Source organism: Antechinus flavipes, chromosome 1 (assembly GCF_016432865.1).
Source record: "Antechinus flavipes isolate AdamAnt ecotype Samford, QLD, Australia chromosome 1, AdamAnt_v2, whole genome shotgun sequence".
Taxonomy (NCBI): Eukaryota; Metazoa; Chordata; class Mammalia; order Dasyuromorphia; family Dasyuridae; genus Antechinus; species Antechinus flavipes.
Genome location: NC_067398.1, coordinates 439013789 through 439039149, shown reverse-complemented (window position 1 = coordinate 439039149; position 25361 = coordinate 439013789). Strand labels below are relative to the sequence as shown.

General features: G+C 34.4%; 1 pseudogene; it reads left to right on the top strand.

Annotated features, from left to right (window-relative positions):
• Positions 1–2194: 2194 nt before the first annotated feature.
• Positions 2195–2295, top strand: LOC127546029 (uncharacterized; annotated as a pseudogene).
• The last annotated feature ends 23066 nt before the right edge of the window (positions 2296–25361 follow it).

Below are 25361 nucleotides of genomic sequence, written 5' to 3'. Positions count from 1 at the left end.
ACTATAAGCCTCTGACCTATGTCTTTGCTTCTTCAATCCTATCTTTATCTTCAAGAATTAGTTTATCCAATAGATAAATAATCAAAAGACATGAACAGACAATTTTTAGATGATGAAATGAAAGCCATGTAAAGTCATATAAAAAAAAATGCTCTAGATCATTACTGATCAGAGAAATGAAAATTAAAGCAACTTTGAGTCACTACTTCACACCTTTCAGATTGGCTAGAATGACAGGAAAAGATAATGATTAATGTTGGAGGGGATGTGGGAAAATTGAGACACTGATACATTGTTGGTGGAATTGTGAAATGATCCAACCATTCTGGAAAGTCATTTGGAACTATGCCCAAAGGGAATATATACCCTTTGACCCAGCAGTGCCAATACTATCCCAAGGAAATCAGAAAGGAGGGGGGAAAAACACATATACAAAAATGTTTGGCAGCTCTTTTTGTTTTAGCAAGGAACGGGAAAATGAATAGATGCCCATCAATTGGGGAATGGTTGAATAAGTTGTGGTATATGAAGGTAATGGAATGTTATTATTTTATTTTTAAAATGATGAACAAGTTGATTTTAGAAAGACTTGGAAAGATTTAGGGGAACTGATGCTGAGGGAAACAAGCAAAACCAGGAACCATTATACACAGAAACAGAAAGATTGTGCAATGATCAACTATGATTGCAGCCTATGAAAGACTTGGTTTTTCTCAGTGGTTCAGTGATCCAAGACAATACCAATAAACTCTGGATAGAAAATGCCATCTGTATCCAGAAAGAGAACTGGAGATTGAATGTAAGCCAACACATTCTACGTTCGCTTCTTTTTTCTATTTCTTTTTACCTCTTGTGCTTTCTCCCCTTTATTCTGATTTTTCTCTTCCAACATGATTCATAAAGAAATGTGTGCTTTAAAAGTTAATGTTCATGTATAACCAGAAAAATAAAACAACAAAAAAATTAGCTTATGTTTTTATCTAAGTGTTGTTTTCTAACTGGAGAGCAGGAAGGGGTAGGTGGGAAGGCTAAGAGAAAATTTGGAACTGAAAACTGTGAAAAACAAAGGTTAAAATTGTTTTTGCATGTAATTGGGAAAAAAGAAAATATTTAAAAAGAAAGAAAATGAGTTTATGTGCTAAATATATCCTGAAGCTTAACTTGATTCCAACCCTTTATCCTAGTGAAGCCAAAAATAATACCTTTTCTTAGGAAATCTCGTACTATTTGATATTTACACAAGCGTTCATGTTTTGTTTTTGTCTTGTCGTTATTTATATGTGTTATATGTGTTTCTTTTTAAATCTTCAGCTTCTTGAGAAAAAACTTCCTATGGTATCCTAACAGCACTTAGGACAGTGCTCCACCTATAAGAAATAGTCAACAAATATTTCTTGAATTGAATAATATCATAAAGTGCTTTATGTTTTGCAAAGCAATATCCTAACAAAGTACTATGAAATAGATAATACAAATATAGTTTTCATTTTACTGATGAAGAAATGAGAGTTCAAAGATACTTACCCAGACTAACCTGTTTGATATCAAAGCCAAGATTTGAATCCTTCTCCAAACTTTAAAATCCATTATGCTTTGTTAGAATATGGGATGAGGAGTTTTCATAAGGAAACTCCTCCAGCAATACAAGTCAACAATACAGTTCAGCAATGCAAGTCGTTTCATTGACTTAAATTCTCCTAGAGAACAGAGAGATTAGCTTTCAAGGTTACCTTTCTATTCTCCATACCATACTTCTTCTATACATCATGTTACCTTTGTATAATTCAGAAATTATCTAGAAATGATTGCTAATTTAACTTAAATTTGTCTCCCACCAAACCTTTTATCAGAACTAAAAAGTACCTAAATAAAAAGTATCTTGGAAGGAAGCCACACAATGGAGTGCTTTAGACATCTGTACATTTTGGTGACATGTTCATCAAATTTATGGATGAGCCAAAGCTGGGCTGGATTGCTAACACACTGCATGATAGAATCAGTATTCAAAAAAGTCTTGATAGAATAAAAGGCCAAGTCTAATAAGATATAATGGAATAGAATAAATGGTGTTTTTTTACTTGAATTAAAGAAATAAACATTGAAGTTTGGATGGGGGCAAGAAACAGGGGGAGGGAAGATGGCTAGATAGAAGTTTGTTCAAAAAAGATCTGGGTGGACTACAGACTCAGAATGGATGCTCACTTTAGCAGTACATATACTAAAATTGGAACAATACAGAAAAGATGGCCCCTGCACAAGGATGACATGCAAATTTGTGAAGCAAACTCAGTATGACATATTGATCATCAATAAGCATTTATGAAGTACTGGAATTCATATCCTCTGTCCTCTCTTCCCTATTCTCACTTACAAGTTTGGCCATGAAGATCTGAAATTTTGTAATTCTGACTTTTCCAAGTTTCATTTCTTCTTTTTTCCCCTTCTTATCAACTAGTTGATAAAGGAGTTAAAAATAAGTAACGTTTCCAGAAAGGAGGAGAGAAAAATAGGGACTGCAAGAGAAAATGAAGGACCAAAGATCTGAAAAAATCTATAAATACATACAATTTTTCTGGAAAATATAGCATTGATGGTATTTATAGAAACATTTTAAAAACAACCTCTTATTCCCCCCGCACTCCCCTCCTCTCAAATTTTTTGGAATTGAGTCCATTTTTAAAAATAGAAATCAATTTTATTAGTGACAAATCAAACATGACTAATCAAAAATAGAAAGCAATTGTTAGTTCCCATTACTATGCTGTGATTGGGAATAACATATTGTTACACACACACACAAAGACATTAGGACCTTATACCTGGACTGATGATGACATTAGAATGTAAGCTCCTTGAGGGCAGAGATAGTCTCATTTATATTTGTATCTCTGTCATTTGGCAATCTTAATAAATGCCTTTTTATTCATTCATGAGGATTAAATGTATTTAATGCCAAGTAACCCTGGGAAATGTCTTACCACTCTTCTCTTGGGTGAGACCTAGGCTGGAAAGCTTCACTTGGCAGAAAGATAACCTGTTTTATCAGCTGATATCTTAAACCACTTGCATACAATTCTAAGGTGATAAAGACCAGTCTGGCCAAGCACACTTAGAGGTCTACTGGGGCAAACTAGACCAAAGACAGGAGAGCCCCGTAATTTGTAGTCTGGATAAAGTACTGTATCCTGTACAGAATAGAGAAGTAAAAATTTATTATATATTAATTGAAAGAAAAAAAATTGCAAAGCTGCATTTCAGTTTTTCCTTTTTGTTCTGATTCTTCTTTCACAACACGACTAATGTGGGAATATGTTTAATACAATAATACATGTATAATTTATAGGAGTGTGCTTTCCATCTTGATGAGAGAGGTAGGAGGAGATGGAGAGAGGGAGAAAAAAATGGAAATCAAAATCTTATAAAAGTAAATGTTAAAAATGAATATATAATATATATATTTTAAAAAGTAATTACAATAACAACAAAATTATATGATGATTGACTATGATGGACTTGACTGTTCTCGTTAATCTAGTGATTCAATTCAATTACAATGGTTGGGATGGAAAATGCTATCCACATCCAGAGAGAAAAAAACTATGGAAACTGAATGTGGATTGAAGCATAGAATTTTTCTTTTTGTTTATTTTTTTTTCATAGTTTTTTTCCCTTTTGAGTGTGATTTTTCTTGCACAACATGACTAATATAAAAATATGAAAAAAAATTAATGATAAAGGGATATTTTAATTAACCCCTCAAAAAAGAGAGTCTCTTAAAAACCTGATACAGATTTAACAACTTATATGATCATAGAGTTAGACTTGGACTGGACCTCAGAGGTCGTCTTAACCAACTTTCTCATTTTACAGATGAGGAAACTGAGTCTTAGAGAGCTTTAAGTGAGTTGTTCAAAGTTAAATATAGAGTCAGCAGAGCTGACATTTTGGCCAAGGTCCTTCCATTCCAAACCTAAGGGTCTTTTAAGTTCCCTTTGTATCCCTCTTCCTTTTGTCTCTGTGGTTCCTTCACTCTTGAATTTGTGTCCAAATTTTTCCTTCCTCAAAGCAATTTTAAATTAATTTGGAATTGTTTACAACGATTCTCATTACAATAGTTTCCTGGGAATATGTCCTTCAGTTTACTTCCATCTTTTTAGAGTTTCCAAAAACATGGGATTCTAGCATATATATAAAAATAAAAATGTTGATGGTCTTAGATCAGTAAAGCAAGTATCGCTGTGTGTAAATAATCTAGTGCATTCCATATACAGCAACTTTATAACCAAAACATTCTAGGATTTCTTCATCATTTTTCAGTTTCTAAGAAATTGCAACAGACACTGATTTAAGTTGCAATTGGCTTTTTCAAATGTTATTGTTTAGTTGGTTCACTCGTGTCCAACTCTTCATGACCCCATCTGGGATTTTCTTGGCAAAGATACTAGAGTGGTTTACTATTCCTTCCCCAGCTCATTTTACAGAAGAAGAACTGAAGCAAACAGGGTTAAGTGACTTGTCCAGGCTCTTACAGCGAGCAAGTGTCTGCCGTCAGAATTGAACTCGAGATGAGCTGATTGCAGAGCAACCTAGCTGCCCCATCTTTCCTAGATGCCCTTCGTAAATATTTCAACACACTACATTGTGCATCCAGACACTTACATACAGAAGTAGGCAGATAACCGCCAACCTACAACTCAGTAGATGGGAGCAGTGGTTCCAAACTTTTGTTTTGCTTAGGGCACTCTTAAGGAATCATGACCTACTGAACATTTAAGCAGGCAACAACAACCAAAAAAGATCCCCGGTAGTTAATCCTCCAGATTCTTTATCTGGACCTTAAAATTCCTCTTCTTTTCTTTCAACCCTCCCCCTTTTATCCCTACCCCCAACCCCCTTTTTTTTGTTGTTGTTGTTCCCTCAGGACTTAACCTCATTTCTCTACAACTGTGACTTTCCGGAGGTCAAACCTTCAGCCGGTTGTAACTCGGGCTGGCGGTCTGGGGATTTTGTGACACACCTAGATGAGACTCCTCCAGTACCTGGGCATGTCCAGGGAGATAGGATGTCTCAGATAAGCTGACACAGCTGCCTGGGGCCCTGAGAGGCTAGTGATCCCAGAGCTGATCTCCTGGTCTCCAAATCCTGTGCTCTATACTTTAGACCCCATTTCCAGGCCGACGTACACTATCAATGTGTAAAACAGGTTTGAACGGCCAGTCTGTGCCCACAACTAGAGTATTTTAACCATCTAACAGCTCTTAACTGTAGATTTGCATAACATCTAGGAACATTCCACCTTTCCTTTAAATAATGGCCATGGCTATAGTCCAGAACATTCTTGGGGGAGGGGGGAAGGGTTACCTCATCGGCCCAGGGCAGCAGTATTAATTAAATTAGCCCGTCTGCAGCCCTGACCTTCCTTCCCCCTCCACCCCCACTCGCACAGGACACCCATCCTCCCACAAGCAGATCTACTAAAGAATAGTCTCACTTCACTTTGCCCAGCTGGGGGTTATCATAATTTGCCTGGCCCGTTTTAAAGAGGTCATCAGATTCATCAGGAGTCCAACAACTAATTATCTCTATAGAAGAGACTATAATATAAGTATTACCAAAGGAGAAAACAGTACAACCCTCTTCAGTGTAGGAAAATATTGAATTCCCAATAAGGAGAGCTCTTAAGAAACTCTTTCAAGTAGGTCTTCCTTTGTTCATGCCTTGGAGGCTGGAAGGAGAGGAAATGATAGGCCCATGTGTTGTCCGTTAAGGAAATTCTCAGCGTCCATTACTTTCATCTTCGGCTGCTGGATCAGTGATTCTACTTCATTCATAAAAGTCTGTAACAGTAAATCAGAGCAGATGCATCTTTAAGCTGTTTGCTGCCACTTACTGGATAACCACTCTTCTTGCCTAAAGAAAGGGAAAAGATTTTTTCCTGGCAATGGCATCCAAGAGACATCGCCCCCAAGCCACCTGCAAATGTCAGGAAAAAAAGTCAGAAGCAAAATTGACAGGGAACGGGTTCCAAAGATCTCTTAATGCGCCTCTGTCATAAAATGTCATCTTCTGCTTCACTTTCTTGGCTTCTCTGCACAGTCAAAGGTAATTACAGTTTATGTCCGGAAACAAGACTTCTAAAACAGAATTTCTGAAGAAGAAAAAAAAGCACACACAAATAAAAATATCACAGAGAGCAAGGAAGGCACTGAGAAGAAAGGAAAATGACAAATCACAGCCCACACAGACTGAAGAGAATCTCGCCTTGTGCTGTTAAAGGGGCAGCTTTCCCTCAGGATGGGGGTGGGGATAGGGGGGCATCTGCTAGGCTTGCCTAGTTTGTTTGTAGAAGAATATACCATTTTGAGGAGACTTTGGAGACTGCTGTGGCTTCCTCAGGGGCTTGTCATCTTTCTTCCTCCTTTCCTTCCTCCCTGCCCCCCCCCCCTCCCCCAATCATTTAATACCAGGAAACCACTAGAAAGGAAGCCTTTGAACATGTCACGGTTAGGTAGGTGTTTCATTTTTCTAATACTGCATTTTCGCTCTAGATACTAATCTCTAGCTGGAACTGAAGGTCTGTGGCTTATATTCAAAGGCTTCTATCCTACTTCAGATTTATAGAGTCCTATGATTTAGAAGTAGAAAGGACCCTGTTTATCATTTGATACAACCGTCTCGTTTCAGTGATCAAGAAACTGAAGCCCAGAAAAGTTGTTACTGGTTCTAGGTCATGAAAGAAGAAAATAACAGGGTCAAAATTTGAATCCTCTAACTCCAAATTCACTTTTTCTGGACTGTCTAACTTCAGTTTCTATTAATCTTGCATCCTTTCATGAAAGACAAGAAAGAAATAATCTTTTAAAAAAAATGTTTGATGGGAAGATTAATTGAAAAAGCATATGTAGATCGCAATATTGCTATGAATGGACTACATTTGAGAGGTAGCACATGGTGGTGGATAGACAGCTTAAGGATTGTAGATTGAAAATCTTTAATCTCCTTATTTTTACACATGAAAGTCTGAGGTCCAAAGAAGTTAAGTCATTTGCTCAAGTTCTGAATAGAAGTTACTCACTACAGCAATTTAAATAAGGGCAATTTCTATGAATTTCAAAATGAGGCAATCTGATCAGTTTCTTTAACCAAGTTCAACTCCTACAGTTGGTAGCAAAGGCCTCTCCAAATGAGTCATTATCTGGTCAGCATAATCACAGAATCAAAAAGTTTAATATTTGGAAAAGATCTCAGCAACCAGCACCCAAAAGGTATTGATGATGTGATCATTTAAATAATTTACCTTCTGCTTGAAGGAACTTACCATATCCTTTACTTTTGGACAAATTTAATTGTACGGAAAATTATCTGGACAAATGCCTAACATCTGCACTAAAGGGGAGCCTAGGATAAAGCCTATGAATAGATTTATATGTTCAACTGAGATTTATTAAAACCTAGTTTTTCTCTTTTTTCCTTATCTGTAAAATGGGGTTAAAAATACTGATTCATTCATTCAAAAAGCCATTATTAAGAACCTATTACAATACTCAACACTGTATTGGGAGTTGGGAATTCAAAGACAAAAAAGCAAAACTATCCTTGTCCTCAAGTAGCTTACATTCTATTGGTGAGGGTCAAGAGTCTCAGGACATTAGTGATTCTCAAACTTCTGTTTTCAATATCTTTATCCTATTAAAAATTATTGAGGATCTCTCCAAAGAGTTTTTGTTTATCTGGATATATTTATAGACATTTACAACATTGGAAATAAAAACTATTTTTGAATTTGTAGACCCTCTAAAAGGATTTCAGAGATCCCTATGATTCTCTAGACCATACTTTGAGAACCTCTGTGAGAATCATAGAATTTGAAGGCTGGAAAGAACTTCCAAAGATCCCTGGGTTTATTAACACCTGAAAAAAAGAGTTCAATCTGTAACATACCTAATACATTGTCATTGTTTTTTTCCTGAAGACCTTCAAAAAGTTGCAATCTATCTCCTCTCAAGATAGTTCATTCTATATTTGAACTGCTTGTTAGAATTTTTAAAAATTGTGACACCCAGAAGTGAACACAATATTTTAGATAGAATTTATCAATGGCAAAAAAAAATCCTCAAATAATATGAACATTTTTGGTTGCCTTATCACATAACTTTGTCATATTGAGCTTGTGGTCTACTAAAATTCCTTTTTTTCAGAACAACTGCTATCTAACCATGCTTTCTACATCTAATACTTGTGGAGTTGATTTTTTTAATACTGAAATGCATAACTTTATATTTATTATTATTGAACTTAATATTAGATTTCTGTTCAATGTTCTAATCTTTTAATATCTTGTTGAACTCCAATTCTGTTATCTAGTGTGTTAGTTCTTCCTCTTATTTGATATCATCTGTAAATTTGATGATTCTGCCATCTATGCCTTTATCCAAGTTTTTTTTTTTTTTTGTTTGGTTTTTTTTTAATGAAAATGTTAAGGAGCAAATGGCCAAGCTTAGCTCCTTAGGATACACCATTAGAAAGCTCCTGCCATGTTGACTTTGGAGAAATGAACAATTACTCTTTGGTTCTAGCCATTCAACAAGTTCTGAATTCATCTGATCCTTATATTTCCATCTTGTCTACAAGAATAGTATGAGATACTTTAGCAAAAATTTTGCTGAAAATAATTTTATCTACAGCTTTCTCCCTATCTAAATAGCAAGAATTTGATGAAATCATATTGGCTCTAGTAATTAATTCTTCCTTTTCCGGGTATTTGTTAACCATCTTTTTACTGAACTATTTTAGCATTTTCATAGAAATCAAAGGGGAAGCTCACTAGCTTATAGTTTGCAAGTTTGCAAGCTTTCTCTTCCTTTTTATTTTTATTTTGTGAAAACTGATATATTTGCCCTTCTCTGATTATATGGTACCATATTTCTATGTTTTCTATGACATTTTAAATGTCACTGTCAGTGGCTCATTAATCAAATTTTTCTATTATTTTATGACCTAATGTTTTAGTTCATCTGGGCCAGGTAACTTGACTTAATCCTAGGGCACCTACGTGTTCACTTAGAATCGTTTTGTTCATCTTGGGTACCAACTCCATAGTTTTGTTTTGTTGTTTCCAATGCAAGTCTGTATTCATGAGAGAGAAAACAGAAAAAAAATTAGAGTTAAGCAGCTTTCCATGTTTTCTATTGTCAATTATTATCATCCACACGGAACTCTTCTTTGATCTTTCTATTTTTCTCTTTTTTAAAAAAAGTGAGCAGATCAGATGATTTGCATTTTTAAAAAATCTTAATTTAATTTTTAATATATTGAATACATGTATTAACATATTGTAACACAATAAGAAGATTATGCATGAAACTAAAAATCTGTTATTCATAATTTGCTATTCCTTTCAAATAAAATTATCAAGTTAAATTTTTTTCTTTATTTTTCCTTCCCCTCAGAGATGGATACAATTAGGAATACAGATACACACACACACACACAAATATATATATGTAATTATTATATACATACTTCTATTTATTAGTCCTTTCTCTGGATACAGCTAGCATTTGTCTTCATATATTCTTTATAGTTAATTTGGGTATTTACAAGAGACACAATAACTTATTTGCTCAAAGTTGTTCTTAATATTGGTATTACTGTATATAATGTTCTTGTGGTCCATTTAATCCTTGGAATCAATCTGAAAAAAAAAAAATCAAAATGCTTGATACATAGAGTAGCATAGCTGAATTAACCAAGTAAGAAATGATATATACACAACTGTCATTTAAGCTGATGATCACATTTGTAATGGCAGATCATATCAACAAAGTAACAAAAAACAGAAATGGAGGAGGATGAACTATTAATTTTTTGAAAGTTTTGGATTCATTGTGCCATTCTGAAAATATTTTCATGAGATACCATATACACATCACAGATAAATCATGCCTGGAAAAACAGGTTATATGTCATTCACCTTTTAAAAATCTAAATTAATTTTTGAATTTTCTATGCTTCCACATCAGTCTCTTCAGACAAATCCCAATTATCCTTCTCATTGTAAATTGTTTCCAATTGGGTTTTTCAGAATCTCATTCTTAAGCATGTCTTATGTGTAATAGGCTGGGCCTGATCCAGGCTTGACTTCTGGTTGTTTAGGTCATAAGTTGAAATGAGATGAATCACTTGTGATCCATCTAGTTAGTAGTTTACCAAAAAAAGGTTTATTTAGTCATAGTGGGGAAAGGATATTCAGAACAGGGTAGATTTATTCATTCAGGATAAAACACTTACTCAGTTATACATTGCTTCCCAGGCTTATTCATGCTTCTGGATTATAGCCAAAAACCTCAAATTAGGGAACCAGTCCCTCACTTCTTGGCTGTTTTCTACCCAAGTGACTAAGAAGCTATACCTTGAACTAGTCAAATCTCAAAAACAATTGATATTGTTCTTATAATATACTTGATCATACTAAGTTGACTTTTTTTTTTTTTTTTTAACATTTTAGTCCATGGAATTCTCTACCTGTTTTATTTTGGTGTTTTTTTTTTTTTTTTTTCCTGAACTCTTTGAAATCTGGTTACCAAAGTTGATGGCCCAAATCAGACTGCCTAATTTTCTTCTTCTTTTCTATCACAAACTCTAAGAAAGAGTGGTTGCTTCCCCCCCATGTTTCCAGTATTTCTACTCAGATACCAGTTCTTCCCTTTTAGTAACTCATTCCCAGAATAGAATTTCCCCTTCTTAGTTCTTCTGCCTTTTGAAGAGGAAATTATCATTAAGTCAAGTAAAGAAGTTTTTGCAGATGGCAGGAAAATAGAAGTCACTATTTCATATCAGGCCTCTGTTCCAGACTTGAAATTTGTTTCCCAAACTCCTCATCTATTTCCGCCTTCTGACCAAGTGGCCTCCACTACATTTTAATGACAAAAATTACATCTATTGATCCTTCCATTGATTTTCACCTAAATATTCTCTCTCATGGTTCCTTCTTCCGGTTCCTGGATCTGCTGATATGAATATACTATCTTAATATACAATGCTAACCTTCAACCATTTTTAAAAACATATCTTATTTCTTTTAACATCCAGAGCCAAAGCAGTCATACATTTCATCTGATCAAGTCTCAGTAATATCTCTGAAATCAAATTTGCCTCCTTATTTTAGGACTTTTAGTTTGCTGCCTAAATTTCTATGAAATCTAACTTAGGGAGGTGTTTGTGTGTGTGTGTGTGTGTGTGTGTGTGTGTGTGTGTGTGTGTGTGTGTGTGTGTGTGTATTCCATCATTTTTAATTTGAAGTTTTTTGAATTATATTTGTAAAAGCCTACTTTCTTTAGTAGATCTTTCTGGGTCTTGCCCATTGTTAGTGCCTTCCCTCCAAGATTATTTCTCTTCAGACTGAATATATCTTGTCATATACATGTTTGTTTGCATATTTCTCCTCCTTGAGGGTGGGGATTATATTTCTGTCCTTTTTTGTATCCCCAATACTTAATGCCTGTAAAAGTGTGCGTTTAGTCATTCCAGTCATGTCTTACTCTTTGCGACCTTATTGGGATTTTCTTTTGCACAAATACTAGAGTGGTTTATCATTTCCTTCTCTGGCTCATTTTACACATGGGGAATTTAGACATACAAGACTAAGTCATTTGGCCAGGGTCTCATAGCTATTACATATCCAAGGCCAGATTTGAACTCATAAAGATGAGACTTCCTGTTTCCAAGCTCAGTGTTCTATCTCCTGCTCCACTTACCTACATCATAAAGTAGGTTTTGAACTCATTTCTTCCTGACTGCAAATCTAATACTTTATTAACTATATGACCTACTTATCTTTTTCAACTAATATAATAAAAGCACATAATAAAAGTTTGTTGACTGACACACAGCAAATATATTCTTATAAGTCTTTGTTCACTGCATTCTGTTTCTTGCCAGGAATTTGTCATCTTTGCATTTTAAGTCATGGTCTTGTAATCCAAATCCTATTTTTAGAAATCATCTTCTTAGTCAGCTATTCACAAGTTATTTTTTTTTCTTTTGCATCTCTTGATTTTAATGGACAGCAATAAAGGAAAAATTCATCTAGACCCCCAAGACTTTCAGCTTTTCCCCCAAAAGTTCATAATCATTTTTAGCTTCTTTCTAGCAGTATCGTTTATGCCCATGAGTTACTAGAAGGGAATACTTTTGTTTTGATGTCCTAAGAAGTTTTCCATTATGTTCAAATTTTTGTCCCATAATTACTATGATCAAGTAAACGAATTGTTTCTTCATTATTCTTGAGTAGAGAATCACCAACTACTACTATTACTTCTCAATCCCTCCTCTGAGACTTACAGAGACCTCATGGTCTCTGACATGATAACTTGTGGTTCTTAATGATATTCTTCTTGGGAAGAAAAGAAGACTCTTGCTCCTCAAAGCATTTTATTCCCTCCTCTTCAGGGAAAACCAACCCTGTAGTTAAGCTCTTATACAGTTGTATTTGCCTTCTTAAGCTCTCATATAGTTGTATTTGTCCTTTTTCTTCTATGTATAAGTCTTCTATTCCATAGATTCTGTTCATTGTTTTTCAGTCATGGGCCTGACTCAAATTTCTTCATAGTAACCTTCAGGAAGAAAACCAGACTGTATTGGAACATGGGTGATAATCACTGGACTATGGTCAACTTATAAACATTACACACTATGCTTTAAAATTTTTTTTTTAAAAAAACCTACTGATGGGTTTTATACCTCAAGCCTAAGTATTTCATTAAAAAATGTTATACTCAAGTCTTTCTTCTTAATAATACATCAACCCCACTTATCTTTCTTTTCTGTCTTAATTTTGACAGCCCCAAGCACTTCCCCTTCAGCCTTGCACCAGTTTCATTTGTTTCACCAATATCTTCAATTGCTTTGCTTTACTCTCTAATTATTAAATTTATCTTTTCTTACTTACCTTACTTTGTCTTTCTTTTCTTCCTTCTTCAGATTTTACTGCCTAATCACTCTTAATTCCCCTTAATCCTTTTAAATCTTTCCTGATCTTAGTATAGTGCTTGGGATATAGAAGACCTTTAAAACATATTTTTGACTGATTTATTGATGGATTGTCTTTCATCCTGCTCTTCTTAGGATTTAAAAGTGTCTAATGATAGTCATGAGGGTGGAGAGAAAGGGAAAAATTGCATATTATTTATATATTATATGTAATAATAATTATATATATTTAAATTTTTATTTTCCCTAGTTATATGTAAAAACTTTTTTTTGGTTATACATGTACATGAATTTTTTAAACATATTTCCTTATGAATCATTTTGGGATTAGAAAAATCAGAACCAAAGGAAAAAACAATGAGAGGGAAAAAAGAGAGAGAGAAAAAGAAAAAGGAAAGTGAATTTTGCATATATTGACTTACTCTGTCTCCCTAGTTCTCTTCTGGACTTGGATGGCTTCCATCCAAACTTTATTGGGATTGCCTTGGATTACTGAATCACTGAGAAGAATCAAGTCTATCATACTTGATTATCACAAAATCTTGCTATTACTACTATGTATCTGAGGCCGGACTTGAACTCATAAAATGATGAGTCTTCCTCATCTTTCCTGGTTCTGCTTGTTTCACTCAGCTTCAGTTCATGTAAATTTTCCCAGATCTTTCTAAAATCAGCTTGTTTATAATTTTTTATAGGACAATAATATTCCATAACTTTTATATACCTTAACTTATTCAGCCATTCCCCAATTGATGGGTATCTACTCATTTTCTAATTCTTTGCTACCACAAAAAGCTCTGTTACAGACATTTTTTGCACTGATGGGTCCTTTTCCCTCTTGTATGATTTCCTTGGGATACAGACCCTAGTAGAGACACTGCTGGATCAAAGGTTTATACACATTTTTTTAGCCCTTTGGGCATAGTTCCAAATTGCTCTCCAGAATGGTTAGATTATTTCACAATTCTACCAACAATGCATCAGTGTCTCAGTTCTCCCACATTCCCTCCAACATTTATCATTATCTTTTCCTGTCATTTTAGTCAATCTGAGAGGTATGCAGTGGTACCTCAGAATTGTTTAAATTTGCATTTCTTTACTCAATAGTGATTTAAAGCATTTTTTCATGTGACTATAGATAGTTTTAATTTCTTCAACTTAAAATTGTCTTTTCATATCTTTTGACCATTTGGGGAATGACTTGTATTCTTATAAATTTGACTCCATTCTTTATATATTATATAAATAAGGCTCTTATTAAAAACATTGGCTGTAAAAAATTTTCCCCCAGCTTTCTACTTTCCTTCTAATCTTGACTACTTTGCTTTTGTTTGAGCAAAACTTTTTAATTTAATGTAATCAAAGTTGTCCATTTTGCATTTCATAATGTTCTCTAGTTCTTCTTTGACCATAAAATTCCTCCCTTTTCCAAAGGTTTGATAGGTAAACTATCCCTTGCTCTCCTAATTTGCTTATATCCCTTTATGCTTAAATCATATACCATTTTGACCTTATTTTGGTATGGATGTGAGATGTAAGTCTATACCAAGTTCCTGACATATTATTTTCCAGTTTTCATAGCAATTTTTGATAAATACTGAGTTTTTATGCTGAGTGTTTAACATATTATTTTCCCGTGTTCCCAGCAATTTTGTCAAATAGTGAGTTCTTATATTATATATTTAAAAGGGATAGCAAGTTGTTATAATAATGTGTAGTTTTGTGTGCAATTATCTTTTTAAAAAATACTGTTTTATTCCATAAATTAAAAGATAAATTTTAAAAAATATAATCTGAAAACAGAATCTGGATCAGAATCTGGGCCTGGAGATTGTTCTTTAAAATTTCCTACCCTGATTCAACCTCTGACCTAGTTTGCTAATCCAAATCTCTGTAAATCATCTACAATGTTTTTATTTCTCCTTATTCAGCTTGTCTTTCTCCTACAACATTTCCCACATGGGAAGAATAACTATCAAATGAGGAGAAACAATTTGTGAAATGTCAGCTGAAAAATTATTTTCTGCTATAAGCAAGAAACACAGAAGGAAATGCTTTTATTTATTTATTAGTTTATTTATTTGTCTGTTTATAGACACTTGACAAAATCTTTTGTAAACTTGGAAATGGCTCTGATCAACTTTATACATTATGCTTTAAAATTTTTTTTAAAAAAAACTACTGATAAGTTTTATACCTCAAGCCTAAGCATTTCATTAAAAATGTTATACTCAAGTCTCTCTGGTCTGGTTCAAGTTCTCTCTGGTCCTCTACTGTTTAACCAAGTAACTCTGCTATTTAAGGGTGTGTTATCCTTTCTTATTTCATTTTCTTTCTCTATCAAAGTAGAGAGTCAGACTTGATGATTTCATAGGTCTTTTCTAGTTTTTGAGCCATGCTCCTAGGTTGTCATAATTTTAAAAAATTTTCTTATATCTTAAGAGGCAGCATAGAAGAGTGCTAGATATAGTCATACTTAAATCTTACCTGTAACTACCTATGTTACTTTAGGCAAATTTCTGAGTTTCTCTGAACTTCCATTTTCTCATCTATAAAATATATTTGTAGTGGTGTGTAATCACAAGGTTGTTCTAAAGTTGAAATGAGATAATGCATGCAAAATGTAGTCAAATCATAAAGCAATAAGTAAATATCAGCTGTTATTATTATAAATCTCCATCTTTCCCTACTCTTTTTCCCCTCCTTTTCAAGATTTCTCTAGTTATAGCACATCCATTATGGAAAATCTTCCTATCCAAATCAGGGAGTAGGATTTTGAAAATAACTGAGTGCAAAGATTGCTGCCTAATGTTTAAACATAGCATCTGGGGTTTGGAGACCCTTTCATATTGTAGTGGAATTTGCAATGAAGGATAGTCATGGAGATGAGATCAGGCTTTCACAATTGATTTGATCACCAAAAGTCAAGAAAAGACTATGCACTTATGGATTGGTTGGTCCTTCATTTTCAAAGAGGACCAAAATGACATCATTATGTTAGAGTTAAGTTACAGTGTGTTTGACTGTGGCTGATCAGACCAACATTAGTTTGAATACTCCATTACAGGTTGGGCATAAATTTGAGCATCTCTCATTTCTTTTGTGCTACTTCAGTTCTTTGTTCTTAGAGCACAGAACCTTCTCTGCTGAGGGCCTATCATGCTAGGTGGTTCTGTACTATTGTCTCCCATATTGCACAATCAATACTGAAGTTTTTAAGAGAGACTTTGAGAGTATTCTTGTATTACTTCTTCTGCATGTCATGTGAATGCTTGCCCTGTGTGAGTTCTCCATAAAATAGTCCTTTTGGCAACCACATGTTTTGGCATTTGAACAATGTGACTAACCCATCAGCATTGTGCTCTCTGTAATAAAGTTTAAATACTTAGAAGTTTAGTTCAAGAAAGGACCTTTGTGTCCAGTACCTTATCTTGATAGCTGATTTTCAGAATCTTACTAAGACAATTCAAATGGAAGCAATTCAGTTTTCTGGCATGGTACAAGTAGACTGTCCAGGTTTCACAGGCATTCAACAATAAGGTCAGCAGAGATTGGTTCTATTATTGAAGACCTTATTCTTATTATTTATACTCAAGGAATAAGTGTTTTATAGACAAAGTGAAAACAGAAGAAATTAAAAAGTAAATAATGGAATATGAAATAACGCTTTAAAAACTTACACATTATAATGTTAGATAAATAAAACTTTTGGTGAATAATAATAGCTGACATTTCTATAACACTGCAATGTTTGTATTTTACATATATTATCTTATTTGTACCTCAAAAAATCCTTGTGAGACAGGTGCTATTATAATCATTTTCATATTTCAGATGAGGAAATTTTCAAATTAAGCAAGTGAAGAAACTTTTCCATATTCTCATGGGTTGCATATGTGAGAGTTGAATTTGAACCCATGTTCTCTAATTACAAAACCAGTACTTTGGGAAGGAGAATGCCAGAAAAGACACATGCATAAGGCTGTGCTTTAGTTGAATCTTGAAGTAAGGTAGAAAAAGAGAAGCAGGGATAAGGAAAGTATGGATTCCAGAAGTTTTGGAGCAACAGATTCTTCCCCTCTACTCCCCTTCTGTTACAGCAAAACCCATGAAGTGCTGAGTTTGTATCTTGGCCATCTTTGGGAAACGTTTGACTTAATTCTGAAAGGATTTAACCATTGGTGTATTGCTGTAAACCCTATGTGTTCCAAGAGATATCCTTTAAAGCAAAGCTTCTTTTTTTTCTTTCATATTTACATAATCTTTTTTTCTGAATATATCACTTTTTCTCCTCCTACTCAATCAGCCTTTTTTTTTTTTTGTAACAAGGAATTTAAAAAGAAAGAAAAAAAGCAAATGAACGAAACTCCAAAACATATGCCATACTCATAGTGCCTTATCTCTGCAGAGAAGAAAGGAATGTGTATTTTCTCAAATCTTGCCTAGGGCCAAGCTTCTTGGTTATTATAATTATTTGGAGTTCTGTTTCTTCTTTGTTGTTGCTTTTTCCATTTATATTATTGTAATTCAGTAATTGTTGTAGTTATTGTGTACAGTATATTTTCATATTTATGCTTAATGCGGTCTGTATTAGGACTTACAAATCTTCAGATACTTCTCTGAATTCTTTACATTCACTTTTTCTTACAATGCCAAATTTTTTATTCTGAACTTAGAAAACACCAGAAAATAATGAGCATTTTCATGTAAATTGTAATACAGAAGAGGATTATGCACAAATCCACAATTCTCTAATTTATAGAGCTAGTTCTTTTCTCCAAGTGCATAAAAAATTGAATATGTAACTTCCAAAACAGCTCTGCTTATAGATGATTTTTTCCTGACTTTTCCTTTTGTTCTCTTCTTATTTTAGATAGACCCTTACCATTTCTACCACCCCCAGTTGAAAAGTAAAATAAAATAAAATCCTTATATCAAATATGTATCTTCAAATAAAACAAACTCCCACATTGACCAGGTCCAAAAATTTATGTCTAGTTTTGCTACTTGAGTCTATCACTTTTCTGTTAAGAGGTAAGTAGCATACTTTTATCATCTGTCTTCTGAAGTTGTGGTTGGTCATTATATCAGTCGGAATTCTTAAGAGTTTTCCAACTTGCTTTTCTTTATATTTTTGTTACTATATAAAGTATGTTCCTGGTTTTACTCATTTCACTCTCCATCAATTCATACAATTCTCAGGTTCTCTGAAATCATCCCTTTCATAATTAATTTTAGTAATTTAATATTCAATTATATTTATATGCCATTATTTGTTCAGTCATTCCCCAATTGATGGATGTCCTGAGTTTCTAGTTCTTTGTTTTTCAGGCCTAAAAGCAGTCTCCACTATAACATTCTTAATCACTATTAGGTACTCATTCAGACTCTGCTTGAAGACCTCCAAGGAAGAGGAGCCTGTCACTTCTCAAAATGGCCCATTCCTTTTTTGGGCAGCTCTAGATTTTTACCAAGTTCTTCTTAATGTCCAATATAAATTTGTCTTGACCTTGACAAAGTTCTTCCCTCTACAACCTCAAGGCAAACAATTGTCAGAGCTAAGAGTCAAATCCAGGTCTTCTGACTTCAAGGCAAGAACTCTTTGCAGTACATGTGTTCAATATTTGGGATTTGTACAGGCAGGGGTGTGCTGATAAATGTTTAACAATTGGTTCTCTTTCTATGCTTCTCTTCAGTACTGCATCTGAACATCAAATTCTCTCTTTAGTTCTGGTCTCTTCAATAGAAATTATTGAAAAGTCCCTTACTTTATTGAAAATCCATCTCCTTACTGGAAAGATGCCCAGTTTTGTTGGACAATTAATTCCCCACTGCAATCCCAGGTCCCTTGCCTTCTGAAACTTGGCACTCCAGGACCTCTGTTTCTTCACTGTAAAAGGTTCTAGTATATAAGGATAGCCTTCCCTGATGATCTCTTGAAGAATTCCATCCAGGTTCCCTTCTTGGTGATAGTCTTCAGGTAGATCATTTATTTTATTTTATTTTACTTTTTATTAAAGCTTTTTATTTTTCAAAACATATGAGTGGACAACTCTTCAACATTAGTCCTTATAAAACTTTGTGTTTCAATTCTTTCCTCCTCCCCCCACGCCCTCCCCTAGTTGGCAAGTAATCCAATATATGTTAAACATAGTAGAAATGTATGTTAAATCCAATATATGCTTACAGATTTATTCAATTATTTTGCTGCACAAGAAAAATAAAATCAAACCAGTAAAAAAAAAAAAAAAAAAAGAGAGAGAGAAGCAAAATAAAACGCATGCAAACAACAACAAAAAGAGTGTGAACACTATGTTGTGAACCACACTCAGTTCCCACAGCTTTCTCTCTGGTATAGATGGCTCTCTTCATCACTGAACAATTGGAACAGATTTGAATCATTTCTTTGCTGAAGGGAGCCACATTCATCAGAATTGATCATCATATAATCTTGTTGTTGCCCTTTATAATGTAGATCAATAATTTTAAAATTGTCTCTCCTAGATTCATTCTCCAGGTCAGCTGTTCTTCCAGTGAGGTACTCTATATTTACTTCCATTTTTTTTTTCATTCCTTTCAGTTTGTTTGACTGATTCCTGATGTGCCCCAAAGCCAAAGCCAAAATCTCCATTTGCTCAGCTCAGGTTTCAGTATATGATTTTCTTCAATTAGCTTCTCTCTCTATATTTTTTCCATTTGATTAATTCTAGTTTTCAAGGCATTATTTTCTTCAGTGGGTTTTTGTTACTGTTGTTGTTGTTGCATTTGGCCAATTGCGCTTTTCAAGGAATTGTTTTCTTCACCCAATTCCTGTACTTTCTTTTCCTCTATCTCTCCCATATGCCTTTTAAAATCCTTTATGAGAGCTTCCAAGAAGCTTGTTTGGGCTTGAGACCAACCCATATCATCCCCTTGAGATTTCTCATGTGAACATTTTGTTCTTTTCTAAGTTGGTGCTTAGTCTTCCCAGTAACCATATTCCATGGTCAAGGTTCTTTCTGTTTCTTGATCACTTTCTTTCTTTTTTTTTTTTTTTTTTTTTGGTTTTGTTTTGTGACTTCTAAGGTCAAGTTCTGCTCCTAGGATACAGGGGGTCCTGTCCCAAACTTCTTGTTCTAAGTCTTGGCTTTGAGCATAGGGACTCCTTATGTTTGGTGTCTTGCTCACAGCAAGGGATAGCCCTACCTGCTCTCTTTAGGCAATAACCTCGTTTTCCAGGCTGGCAATTTGCCTTCTGCACTGGGACTGGAGGCTGCCCCACTGATTTGCTCTGCTACTGAATCAGAACTGAGGATCTCAATTGCTGATCTGCTGGGATTAAGTCACTCTCACTGGCTTTCCCAAACATCTTCTGAACTGGGTTGCATACCCCTTTCACCTCAGTGTGACTGACCTTTTCTGAAATCTCTCCAAGCTCATTCTGAGCTTTAGAATGGCTTCATTCCTTCAGACTCTGTTCAGAGGCCTGGCCTTCATGTGTTCCTCAAGGGAAACCAGAAAAGCTTTCTGGCTTCACTCTGACATCTTGAGAGCAAAACATCTTAAACTGTGGATCATTACTCCATACAGGGTCACATAAATGAATGTGGGGGCCACAAAAAATTTGGCAACAGTAGAAAGTATCGATATTTCACCAAGATGTAATTCTTTTTTATTATTATTATAGCTTTTTATTTACAAGATATATGCATGGGTAATTTCTCAGCATTGGCAATTGCAAAATCTTTTATTCCAATTTTTTCCCCTCTTCCCCATCCCCTCCCCCAGATGGCAGGTATATATGTTAAAGTATATTTAAATACAATATATGTATACATGTCCAAACAGTTATTTTGCTGTACAAAAAGCATCAGACTTTGAAATAGTGTACAATTAACCTGTGAAGGAAATAAAAAATGCAAGCAGACAAAAACAGAGGGATTGGAAATGCTATGTAGTGGTTCACACTCATTTCCCAGAGTTCTTTCACTGGGTGTAACTGGTTCTATTCATTATTAAACAAATGGAACTGATTTGGTTCATCTCATTGTTGAAGAGAACCACATCCATCAGAATTGATCATCATATGGTATTGTTGTTGAAGTATATAATGATCTCCTGGTCCTGCTCATTTCACTCAGCATCAGTTCATGTAAATCTCTCCAGGCCTTTCTGAAATCATCTTGCTGGTCATTTCTTACAGAACAATAATATTCCATAACATTCATATACCACAATTTATTCAGCCATTCTCCAATTGAGGGGCATCCACTCACTTTCCAGTTTTGGGTCACTACAAACAGGGCTGCCACAAACATTTTTGTACATACAGGTCCCTTTTCCTTCTTTAGTATCTCTTTGGGATATAAGCCCAGTAGTAACACTGCTGGATCAAAGGGTATGCCCAGTTTGATAACTTTTTGAGCATAGTTCCAAATTGCTCTCCAGAATGGCTGGATGTGTTCGCAATTCCACCAACAATATATTAGTGTCCCTGTTTTCCCACAGCCCCTCCAACATTCAGCATTATCTTTTCCTGTCACTCCAGCCAATCTGACACATATGTAGTGGTATCTCAGAGTTGTCTTCAATTGCATTTCTATGATTAATAATGACTTGGAGCATCGTTTCAGATAGCTAGAAATAGTTTCAATTTCTTCATCTTAAAAGATTTAATTCTTTGTGTGGAGATAAGCATTAGTATGCAAATTTGATTTCATCTTAAATAAATGGAAATTTCATATGTATACCAAAGAATTGTTTAAAAATTTTTTTAATGTTTTATTATCAATAATTGTTTGATTTGTACATCTATTTTATTTATATCCAAGATCATACAAAAATTTCTCAGGGGAAAAAACCCTGGCTCTAAAAAGAGGAAATCAGAAAGGTCTTCTTGTACTAGACATGGGGAATGGCCAGTGAAGAGGTGGAAAACTGAGAATCAAGTGGGAGGAATAGAAAAGGCTACTTTGGACAAACCATATATAACAAAAACAGCACTCAAGTAAAAATAGAGGCCACCAAAGAAATAAACAAATAAATAAATCCCTGTGGGCTGCATATTTACTTCATTTTGAAATATAACTGTCTATATTTTATTGTATTTTTATTTATTTTGTTAAGTATTTTCCAAATAATTTTAATCTGGTTCCAGACCACTTAGGAATGCTACAAGCAACCTGCAACCTTAGGATAGCATGTTAAAACATCTCTCAGTGCAGGAAAAGGCATAATGATGTATAATAAATCTGGAAAAGTAGTTTGGAACAAAATTATGGAGGCTTTAAGTGACCAAAAAAAGGAATTTGTGTTTTATCTTAAAGGCATTTGAGAACAATGTAGCTTATTGTATTGAGAAGGACTATATATAGACCTATATGTAAGGAAAATATGTTGGACCAGAGGAGGGAGAGACTTGAGAGAGAAGGAGGGAAAACAAGTAGGAAGTTATTGCAAGGTTCTAGGTGAGAAGCAATAAGTGACTGGACTAGAGTAGCAGCAATGTGGATAATGAAATGGAATAGATGGGATAGATGGTGTGAAGGTAGAAATGACAAGATTTAGCAGCTTATTGGAAAGGCGAGATAAGAGAGAGTGGAAAGTCTAGGAAAACGCTGGTGTTGCAAAAGTGGAAGATTAGATGGATGGTGGTATCTCTCTTAGAAAAGGAAAGTACCATAAAGGTTTGAATTTGGGGGAAAGACAATGATTTCTGTTTTAGATGTGTTGAATTTAGGATGTCTATGGAACATCCTGTTAGAAATGTTCAACAAGTTGATGATGATGGAACTGGTGGAAAAGAGAGAGATAGGTTGTATATATACATATGTATTTTCTTTCTATCTACATATAAATATGTATGTAACATACATATATCTTATATACACATATGTGTATATGTATACTGTATATGTATACACATAGCTTCGACATAAAGATATAGTCCCACAGACATATATATATATATATATATATATATATATATATATATCCACTTTCACATCCACATATGTCATCTGCATAGAGATATTAGTTAAATTTTTAGGAGTTGATGAGATCACCAAATCAGAGAATACTGAGAGAGAACAGGCCCACAACTTAGCCTTGGTATGTAGCCACAAATCGAAGTTTTGATATGGATGATCATTTAGCAAAAGAAATTGATTAGGAAGATTTAGACAAGTAGGATGAAAACCAGAAGATATAAATATCATGAAAACCAAAACAAAAAAGTATTTGCAGGGCCAAAGTGTGACTAACAGTGTCAAGGGCAAAAACATGGAATTGAAAAAAGACCATTATACTTGGCAATTAGGAAATCTAACTTTGGAGAAAACTACTTCAGTTGAGAGATGAATTCAAAGTATTTCAGTTTAAAGTAGATATTGTATATAGATATTTCTATCCCTATGTGTCAAAGTGACAATTCTCAAACTGTTTGGTCTCAATACCAGTTTTAAAAAATTATAGAGGACCCTCTATCAAGATTTACCATGTTAGAAATTAAAATATCTTAGTATTATTATGAAAATAGTCTTGACCGTATTAACCCTTTGAAAAGGTTTTGGGGTTGCTAAGAAGTTCTTGTACTACACTTTGAAAACTGCTCTATCAAAGTAACATCAAGCTCTGTTTTTTCTGATTTTGCATAACTGAGGAATTAGAGGATTCTTCATGTGTCTTTCATATATACAGTCTATTGTAAGCCTCTTGAGGACAGGATCTGCTTCTTTTTTGTCTGTGTATACTCATTGCCTAGCATTGTACTTGGCATATGATAGATGATCAATAAATGCTTGTTGGTTGATTGATGTTCTATGTCTTCTGCCATTGAATTAAAGCAGTTGGCTCATTTGAAACAACAATATCTAGCACCTGCCTGGTTCTATCTCTTTTTATGCAGTGACATCCATTGTTATATTTTAATTCTATTAAAATAACATGAGTCCCCAAATTCATAAAATCGCTATTGGATTACAATTTAATGAAACAGAGAAACAGATGGAGTTAAAAGGGAATTTCTCCAAAGTGCTTTCTTGATAGTTTCTATAGAAACAGCATACATAGTGTCTATGACCTTCTTTTACTAAGAATGTTAGTTATATATTCAGTCCAGTTCTCTTCTAAAGAAGAGGAATAGTAAAATATTCTAATTTGTCAAAGGTTGCCTGAAGTACCTTCTTAGGGAATAATGGAGAGATTCATTCACTTTTCAATTCAACAAGCATTTATTAAATGCCTATACTCAGACACTGAGTAGTTGGGGGTTATCTTTTCTCTCTAATATCTTTTACCTCCTCTGGTCATGTTCACACCATTTTTACTGATCTTTATACCAGTCAGTGAATAGTAACCCTGTTCCATTAAAACATTTAATACCAACTAATCTTTTACAAAGGGGTATTTGTTTCAAATATATAATAAAAACAAACATACACATATTTTCCCCAATACTTGGGGGCACAATGCCTCTTACAGCAGCTTGGGGTGGGGAAGAGGGAATAAGGCTCACAATTAGGCTCATTGTCCCATCAGATCCATGTCCAAAGCTAGCAGTACTGTCAACTCTACTAGGGCAGGACACTTTTTCCTCAGGATGCTGGTGTTGGGATAGTTGTCCACTCAGTGTCTGAAGAGCCTGGTTAAGGGGAAAGGGGCAGGCAGAGGGTAGACTAGTAGACTAATAATAATAAGCCTGGCCCTCATTGGACCAGAGAAAGCATGTTACATACAAAATAGCTATAAATGATATTTTGGTAAGTAAAAATAGCAAAGGGGAAGAAAACGAGACCAATCTCTGACAGGAATTATCTCCCACTTTCATATACACAAATTGTACCACATGGAAGAACAACTGTAGTATGCTAAATTTTGTAAAGGGACTTACTTGAAAAGCTGGCCCTATGAATGGGTAGAATAAGTCATGTCTTATAAGAAGAACATTGGCAGGTAAATCTATCAAAACAACTTTTTACAACATTCTCAAAATTCCTATGACTGGAACTTTTTAGGTTAATATATATAACATTTTAGGGACAAAAGAACCCTCTTGAGTTCAGTCAGCCTAATATTTCCTGTGTCAGGTCCATTGTAGAAGAATAAGAATCATCTCCATAAAATATAACTAATTGTTAGGATCATAGATTTAAAGCTAGAAAGTAATTTAAAGATCACATATCTCAGATGAGGAGAAGGAGTACCAGAGAAGTTAAAGGATTTATCCAATGCCATGCAGATAATAAGTGGCAGATGTAAGGCTCAGGCACACATTCTGACCATGTAACACTGATTTTATTTATATACTCCCAGTGACAGAGAACTCACTATCTTTTAAAGAGGCTTATTTCATTTTTGAGTAGTTGTAAGTCGTTTTTGTTTCTTTTTTGCTG